Source organism: Helianthus annuus, chromosome 3, assembly GCF_002127325.2.
Source record: "Helianthus annuus cultivar XRQ/B chromosome 3, HanXRQr2.0-SUNRISE, whole genome shotgun sequence".
Taxonomy (NCBI): domain Eukaryota; kingdom Viridiplantae; phylum Streptophyta; class Magnoliopsida; order Asterales; family Asteraceae; genus Helianthus; species Helianthus annuus.
Window position 1 is genome coordinate 164,017,244 of NC_035435.2, and position 8,134 is coordinate 164,025,377.

An 8,134-nucleotide genomic window follows, 5' to 3' on the forward strand; every position below is an offset into this window, starting at 1 on the left:
AAAAAATATTACAATTAATAGTGTAAATATAAAATAAAAATTATACATTATATACTAAAAAAAACGTTTTAAACATACCAGTGTATTAACACTTTGATCATTGAAACATGGCAGAAAGACTCTATGTAATTCCTATTCGGCAAAGATGAGATGGATAGAAACAAAGTGATGCCTGGATCACATAGTGGATAAGGTGTTTCCTTGAAAAAAGGTGTGAGTATATAATTATACGGATTAACTTGCTTGAAAAGAAGTATACAACCATCAGATAAACAAAGGTCACCTACAACCTTTGACCATCCTTCTGTAAAGGCAAAAGTACCATTGTTCTTGGAGAAATTAACATTCCAAACCTTTTCGTTGATACTCTTTATGACTACCATATTATCACCAACAGCAGAAGATAACCATATCTTTGAAAACTGAAGAGGTATAACCTTCAGAGTAAAAAAAATATAAAAAAATGTTAAATAAATAAAATAAATATTAAAAAAATAACTGAACATCAATGAAGATGAGAGTACCAAAAAATCTCTGGTAAGTGCAGACATTGACTTGTAAAAAGACATTATTGCGTTTGTAATGTTGATCCTGAAATAAGCATGATAACATTCATACCAAAAACATCTGAGCAAAATAAATAAAAATATAGTATGTAAACATATGAAAACTATGACCAATGTACCAAAAAAACCCTAAAAATTAACCATACAACATTCATAGAAACAGCAAATCAAAAACCCTAAAATCATAAAAAACAAAAAATTATAATACAAAATAGAATAAAGATCAATTAACAGAACTGTGAACAAATTATCATTCGGATAAAAAACCCTACTCTAAAAAAATAAATCGACGAACAGTAAGTCAAAAAAATTTCATTAAACTGAACAACAACACAAAAACTACTACTTGAAAGAAAATAAGGTCGGTAAAAGAAAACATATATTAGGGAGGAAATCAACAAAATATGATTAAAAGATGATATTCAAAAAACAAAAACTACTATGAAGAACATGAAGACCAAAAGATAAACCTGATATACACTAAATGACTGTAACTTGAGTACCTTCAAAAACTAAATCTGAATATGATCTAAAGATTATATCGCCGTTTCAAGATTGGGATGGAAGAGAGTTGATATGATAATAGGGATGGAAGATTGGACATAAAGGTATGAGATTACCAAGATTTTTCTGACAAATAAAGAAAATAGGGAGAGAAGTAATGATCGAAATCCGGTTGTGAAAAGAAATAAAGAAAAATAAACGGGTTATATAGGATCCGAAAAATCGGGTACCACATCGATGAATCAAGATCCGCGTGAACCATCTTTACCAAATTTCGTTTTCCCGCCAAAATGAAAATCTAGATGCTCTAATCTACTGCCACATCAGCCCAAATCTTTATGTTTATTATATATAATAGATTGGTGGACTAGTCATCTTGCTTATTAAGATTTAAGAATCATAGTTTCAATGACACCACACTCTATTTTTCGGGTATTGCTTTCTTAGCCTATGTGTCATGGTTTCATTAAAAATTGTGTCACGTCACTGTCATGTAAGTATATATTTCACTAACCACTTTCAGGGAAATTAAAATGTGTAATGATTTCATGTGAAATTAAACAAAAGAAAAAAAAAGTATAAAAAAGTGTGATGCATTTGCATGTGATTGGTCAATTTAAAAATTGAGTCAAAAGTAATGATTTTTCCTATCCTCCGCCCTACACTTGTGATTTGCCTCACACACCCACTCACGACTCAGGTGGTGGTGTTTCACGCCCATTTTGGGTGAAGTGGCAACATGGTCTTACCGCAACCAAATGACTTTATTACAATATTTTTTAAATGTATTGTCTATGATAAATCATGATCATATCAAGGAAGAACTAATTAGATAGGTAACCTATAAAAATGAAAAGTATTCACACTAGTGCGGAATCAGAGTTGTAGCTGACAAAAAAGAGAGCACTAAGATAACCCCGATCAACGGATCAAGACCGAGTCAAACAAAAGTTATCCAATGAAAATTCATCACGTTAATAATTGTTAGAAGATTGTTTTTCATTTTCTCATAGTCGACCTTGTATATAAAATTAGCTGCAGATCATGCGTTCACATGTTATATATTCAAAAAATCCATTTTAGTATTTATTTTTGAGTTAAATGCTTGGTTGGTCCCTGTGGTTTGCAAAAATTTCATACTTGGTCCTAGTGGTTTACTAATTACACGCGTGGTCCCAAAAGTTATCAAAAATGAACTCGGTTGGTCCCCTGACCTAACCTCTGTTAAATTTCTCAGTTAACTACGCGTGAAATTACTATATTATCCTTGAACAATTAAAAGAAATAAAAATATATATATAAAGAATATATGGTGTGTGCAATTCAGAGTTATCAAATACATCCATTGATCTTCGTTTATAATTCAGAGTTATCAAATGCATCATTTGATTTCAATTAGATGTTTCAGTTCAGATTTTGTAAGAACACTTCGAAGAACAGGGGTTACACACTTCAAGCATATGGTGTGTGCACACATTAAACCCCAAATCAGGGTAAGAGAAGGTCATGCCACCAAAGCACACAGAGGGCCTACCCCATCATCATCATCATCATCATCTTCCCTCTCTAAGAAAAAAACCCTAACACCCAATCTAACATTTATAACAACTAGAAAAACGAAACTGCGACTAAACTTGCCAGAGCTGCCGGAGCCTACTACCAGAGAAACGAACCTGCCGGAGCCTACTACCAGAAAACGAACCTGCTGGAGCAGACTACAAGAAAACGAACCTGCAACTGAACTTGCCGGAGCTGCTGCCAATGATGCAGACAAACCCGCCGGAGCTGCACAACTCTCCTAACCCTGACCCTCCTCTCTCTCAGACTCCCCTCATCTTCCACCACCATCGTCGACCAATACTCCCCAAAAATGTTGTTACCGAGCTTATCCAGGTACGTATTTAGTTTCTAATGATTTGATTTTGTGTAATTTTGTTTCTAATTGTTTATGTTATTTAAAAATTGAGGTGTGTTATGTGTAATTGATGCATATGTGTTGTTGTTTATTGTGTTAATCGATCGGTTTTCAATGGTTTGGAGAAATGGTGGTGGTGGGTGTTTAGTGGTGGAGATGAGATGGTGGTGGTGGGTGATGGAGTGGGTGTTTGGCATTCCTTCTCAAAATGACTTATTAGCTTATATAAGTCATAAGTGAGAAGTCAGAAATTGTGACTTCTCAAAAATGACTTCTCACACACACAAAATCCCTTAAAATAAGCTAACCCAAACACTTAAAAAACAACTTATTAACTTTTATAAGTTAATAAGTCATAAGTTGCTCCAAAATAAGCTAACCCAAACACCCCCGGAGTGGGGAAGAAGAAGGGTGAGGCCACTTATTTATATTTGGTTTTTTAACCTTAAGGGGGGTAATATAGACATTTCATACACACTTAACTGAGATATTTAACTTAGGTTAGTGATAAGGATCACCTAAGTGCAAAAATTACAACTATTAGGACCATGCGTGTAATTAGTGAACCACTGGGACCAAGTCTGCAATTTTCGTAAACCACAGGAACCAACCAAGCATTTAACTCTTTATTTTTTGTTATAGTATCCATTATTTTCTTTTGACTATCACCTTCATGCGTTCACGATGAACAAAAATAAAAGTTATATATTCAGATCCAATTAAAAGTTGTCACGTTATACCGTTATTAGATGGAAACTTATTGTTAAGACTTCGTATCCATCGTAGACCTTTTATATATAAAACTTAGTTATCTACTTAAAATCAATAAATAAAATTCGAAGTTCGTCAGGAGCATATGTCATCCATTACGTCTATAGGAATAAAATATCATGTTGATGCTCATATTTATCTTATAAAATTAAATACTAATTTATTTGTCGAATAAAATAAAAAGAAAAACGGGAAATGTGTTTCACGTGGATTTTTTATAGTTTGGTGTATTGGGAGCTTTATGATTTTCAAAGTCGTCATGAGTTCAAGTCTTGTCTGGAGAAAAATGCTCTGGGTTGAACCAATGGTTTTACTACAGTAGACTCTCGGACGGTGGATTTCCGTTAGAATGGTAGCGGGAGTGAGGGACGGGTCACCAACCCCGTCTGCGTTCACGAGTGTCGGTGACCTTTTGCTATGGGTTTACCCGGATGATGGACTTAAAAATTCTTTTATCAGTGTCACTGATTTTTCGGTATTCGAATGTCTATCACTTGAGTTGACATATTCAGGTCACTCCATTCACATAAAACATAATAACAAATCTATTAGAAAATACATGATGAAATTGTGTCATTAAAAATGCATAATAAAAATACGGTAAAAAGTCCAACTTTTGTGAGAAGTGTGAGAAATAATTTGGGAATGACAAGTGTCCCTTATTTTAATTAATTCAAAAGGGTATATTAGTAATTGTCCATTCTTATCAATTAATTGATTTCCAAAGATAACTGCCAAAAATATCAGGCGATATATTAGGGATGTGATTCAAATTCGATTTGTTCTATACATTTAATTGTTTACGGTAAGTTCTTGTTGTAGTGTTATATTCCCTAGTCAATAGTGTTATATTATTTACAGGTATCTTTAGTATCCTTTTCATAGTGTTTTATCCCCATCAATAGTGTTTTATTCTGTATAGTGTCTTACAGTAAACAGATAGTGTTATATCTTTCTATAGTGTTTTATCATGTAATATACTGTTCCTTTTCATAGTGTTTTACCCCCCATCAAAGTGTTTTATTTATGTATAGTCTCTTACAGTAAACAGATAGTGTTATATCTTCCTATAGTGTTTTATCATGTAATATAATGTTCTTTATAGTGTTATAAAAAGTTGTTGTGAAGGAAATCGAATAATTTATTTCAATATGAGAAATTCGCTGATTTTTTAGGAGATTGATGGGGGGTTTTGAAACAGTTACCATAAATTCGCTGATTTATAGGAGATTGATGGGGATTTTGAAACGGTTACCATATTTGAAACGTTGGAAAAGTCACTATTGCCCTTTAATTTTACATAAGGTCCTTCTAATTAAAACACAATTTACATTTTATACCCTATTGATCTCAACCATTAGATCAGATATCCAATTGTTTAAAACACTTCTTACCCTTCTCACATTTTAGACACTTTTTACCATATCCCTACCCATAAAAATACAATATAATTAGAATTGTTTGTTATCTTTTGAAAATGTTATAACAAACATAATTATCACTCAAATAATTTTCACCAATCCGATTACGCAATTCGGACTTCATGCACTACATTACGCGAATACATCTCTCCCAGCACTGAGAGCATAAAAAACTACTAATAAGTCTAATAAACAATAAACCAACGTTATTTAAGAATATCTTTGTTGTCGCTCGAGTTTTCATCATATGTATTTCACATATAAAAAAAATTAGAGGTGCCGGTTTCAACCCAACCCCCTCCCTCCGTCCGCCACTCACACTTACATTTTTAAGTAGGATGTATTGTTAGATACTCAAAGTAGATTGAAAATCACTAAAAAAGTGAAGAATGAAATACTTTGGCAAAGATGTGCGCATGTTAAAACCTATGCCACACAGGAAGAACTCGAATGTGTTCCAAAGAGGGCCGGCCAAAATATTCAACATTATACTTATGGGTTTTAGGCTCAAATATAAATTGGGCTCTGAAGGGGTATGGTTCCAGATCTCGCGTCAGCATGATCGCGAGTGACCATTACCCTTATCAAAAACCCCCACCAACAAGAACTTATTTGTGTCCGTGCGGGCACGCGCGAACACAGTGGTCGAATCCAATCGGTCAAGCGATAGGAAAATAAGAGGCATAAACGATGCGGCCTAGCACTGCATCCTATGTGTGTCTCCTTACCTGGTGTATGAAAATGGGTGCACAGCAATGCGGCCTCGCACCGCATCCTGTGAACGTTTTGATCAATACAAGGGATCTGGACAACAGCAACAGTCACTACAAGTGGCGATGCGCCCTGGCACCGCATCCTGCAAACTTAGCCATAGTGAGAACGCGGAAACAACGGTAGTTACCGCAGTCAGCGGTGCGGCACAGCACCGCATCCTGCCCACTAGGCAAGTGGGACTGACATCACAGAGTAAGTGGCACCAATGACAGTCGCCAGTCAGGCCATACGTAAGTGACAGACTGACACTGCAGTAGGACGTGGCTTCACCTCCACAACCGACAAGCCTAACATACCTGCATAAGGGCAGCACGTCGTCAGTCCGTCCATTCAACTCCCCCTTCACTCCTCGGCTATAAATACCAACCCCGAACCAGGTTTGAGGTATCTCTACACAACTCTCTCACTACTACTACTATCACACTTTGCTTCCCAAGCAAATTACTGATTCTCACGCCGAAGAGTGGTAACAAGTAGCACCCCCCCATCCCATCCTCCTTGTTACGAGTCACGGCTTGTTTCCTTGTGCAGGAGATCAACCAGCGGACGATCTAGCCAGCGATCCTCGAGATGAAGGGATTAACCCTTCTTGACGAGACCAGTGAGTTAACCCTGCCCGGTTAACCATTGTTTATTACTACTATTAAAAATGTATGTTCCACTTTGCGTTAGCCGCAAAAACAGATTGGCAAAATCTTCATTCGCGATACCCATACAAAGTGGTGACCACACACAAATATTGCAATAGGCCAACAATGGCAAAACATCAAAATGTCTATCCGGCTGGATACGCACATATGGGTTCGCAAAGCCTACACAATTCCTAAACCCTAACGGGATAAAAACAGGAATTGACTAATGATCATACGACAAAGGTATAGAGTATACCCAACCACGCTTTACAGCCGGTAGAGTTCTTCATACTTGCATATCACCTAGATATACAAAAGGCAAATTCAGACTTAGTGCTATTCACAATAACATTAACTCATACAAGTTCAAACATGCAAGTAATAAAGACACTTGTACAAATTGAACTAAACGATTAAACTTTATATTAAAAAAATTTCCACATCTATGCGGTGCATAAGAAATTTACATAAAGTTTTTAAACATTTACATCGATGAAACAAAAAAGGGCACACAGGCCAACCTAGTCCTTCTTTGTACCGTTGGTACCCGCACCACCCTGCCCATCATCAGCGGCCTCTTCCTCTTCGTCATCACCATACAACAACCGCAAGCGGTCCACATAGTCTTCCGCGTCCAAGTATTTGTCAAGTTCCTCAAGGGCGGAAATGGACATGTCATTATATGTTGCAAGAGCGGCAGCAAGACGCGCTTCGGTATACACGCCATGGAACCCGGACCTTTCATCGGTGTATTTGCCTTGGGATAAAACATTGATATGACTGATACATCGATAGTAGCCAGCTTTAAAACCAGCCTCCCGCGCACGCAGCCTAATCAGATCTACACCAGCTGCATTCTCAGGTGCGTCGAGGATAGCCTTAACAATCTGCAAAGCACAAGCAATAAGGTTATCACAGGCAAACCTAAACAAAAGCAAAGGCACCGGATACTTACATGCCCAATACCGTGATCACGCATCCAATCGCTATCATCATTGAGCTGATCAAATAAAGAAACAAGGCTATCTCTAGCCTCGGCAGCCTCCGTTGCCCGCGCTTCAGCTTCACTGGCGCGATAGTTCACAGCCCGGTCTTCCGTATAGGTGCGGAAGTAAAACTCCAATTCTGACTCTTCAGGCTGAATAGGAGGCCCTTCAAAACCCGCACCCCAAGAAGCGGAACCGGAAGCCTTCTCGGCAGCAGGAGATTTCTTCTTCTCAACATCTGCAAACTTCAGGTTCAGATCATCAGTATCCTGCAGGGAGATAAGATTATTATGGGAATCCATCGTATCAAAGATCTGAGCCGCGATTTTCTTCCCGGTATCCCCTGCCTGCTCAGAGGGCTCACTCACCACCTTGATGAAAGGGCTTGTAAATTCTTTATTAACCCCCGCATTCGCAGCCGCGTCATACGCAGGGGAAGGAGTGTCAAACAAAGAGAAACCTTCATCTTGTGGTTCTGCAAACAAGGCAAAAATAACTATCAATTACAAGTCCAATGACAAAACACTTGTAAAGTTATGAATCACTTACCAGCCGCAACCACAGG

At 37.3% G+C, this 8,134-nt stretch overlaps 1 long non-coding RNA gene across 1 annotated transcript; it reads right to left on the bottom strand.

The window, feature by feature from the left end:
* Nucleotides 1–352: 352 nt before the first annotated feature.
* On the bottom strand, nt 353–1,139 carry LOC118490245. Its single transcript, XR_004888795.1, has 3 exons — nt 1,070–1,139; nt 525–591; nt 353–437 (listed from the first exon to the last, which is right to left on the bottom strand). It is a non-coding gene; the product is annotated as an uncharacterized LOC118490245 (long non-coding RNA).
* Nucleotides 1,140–8,134: the final 6,995 nt, after the last annotated feature.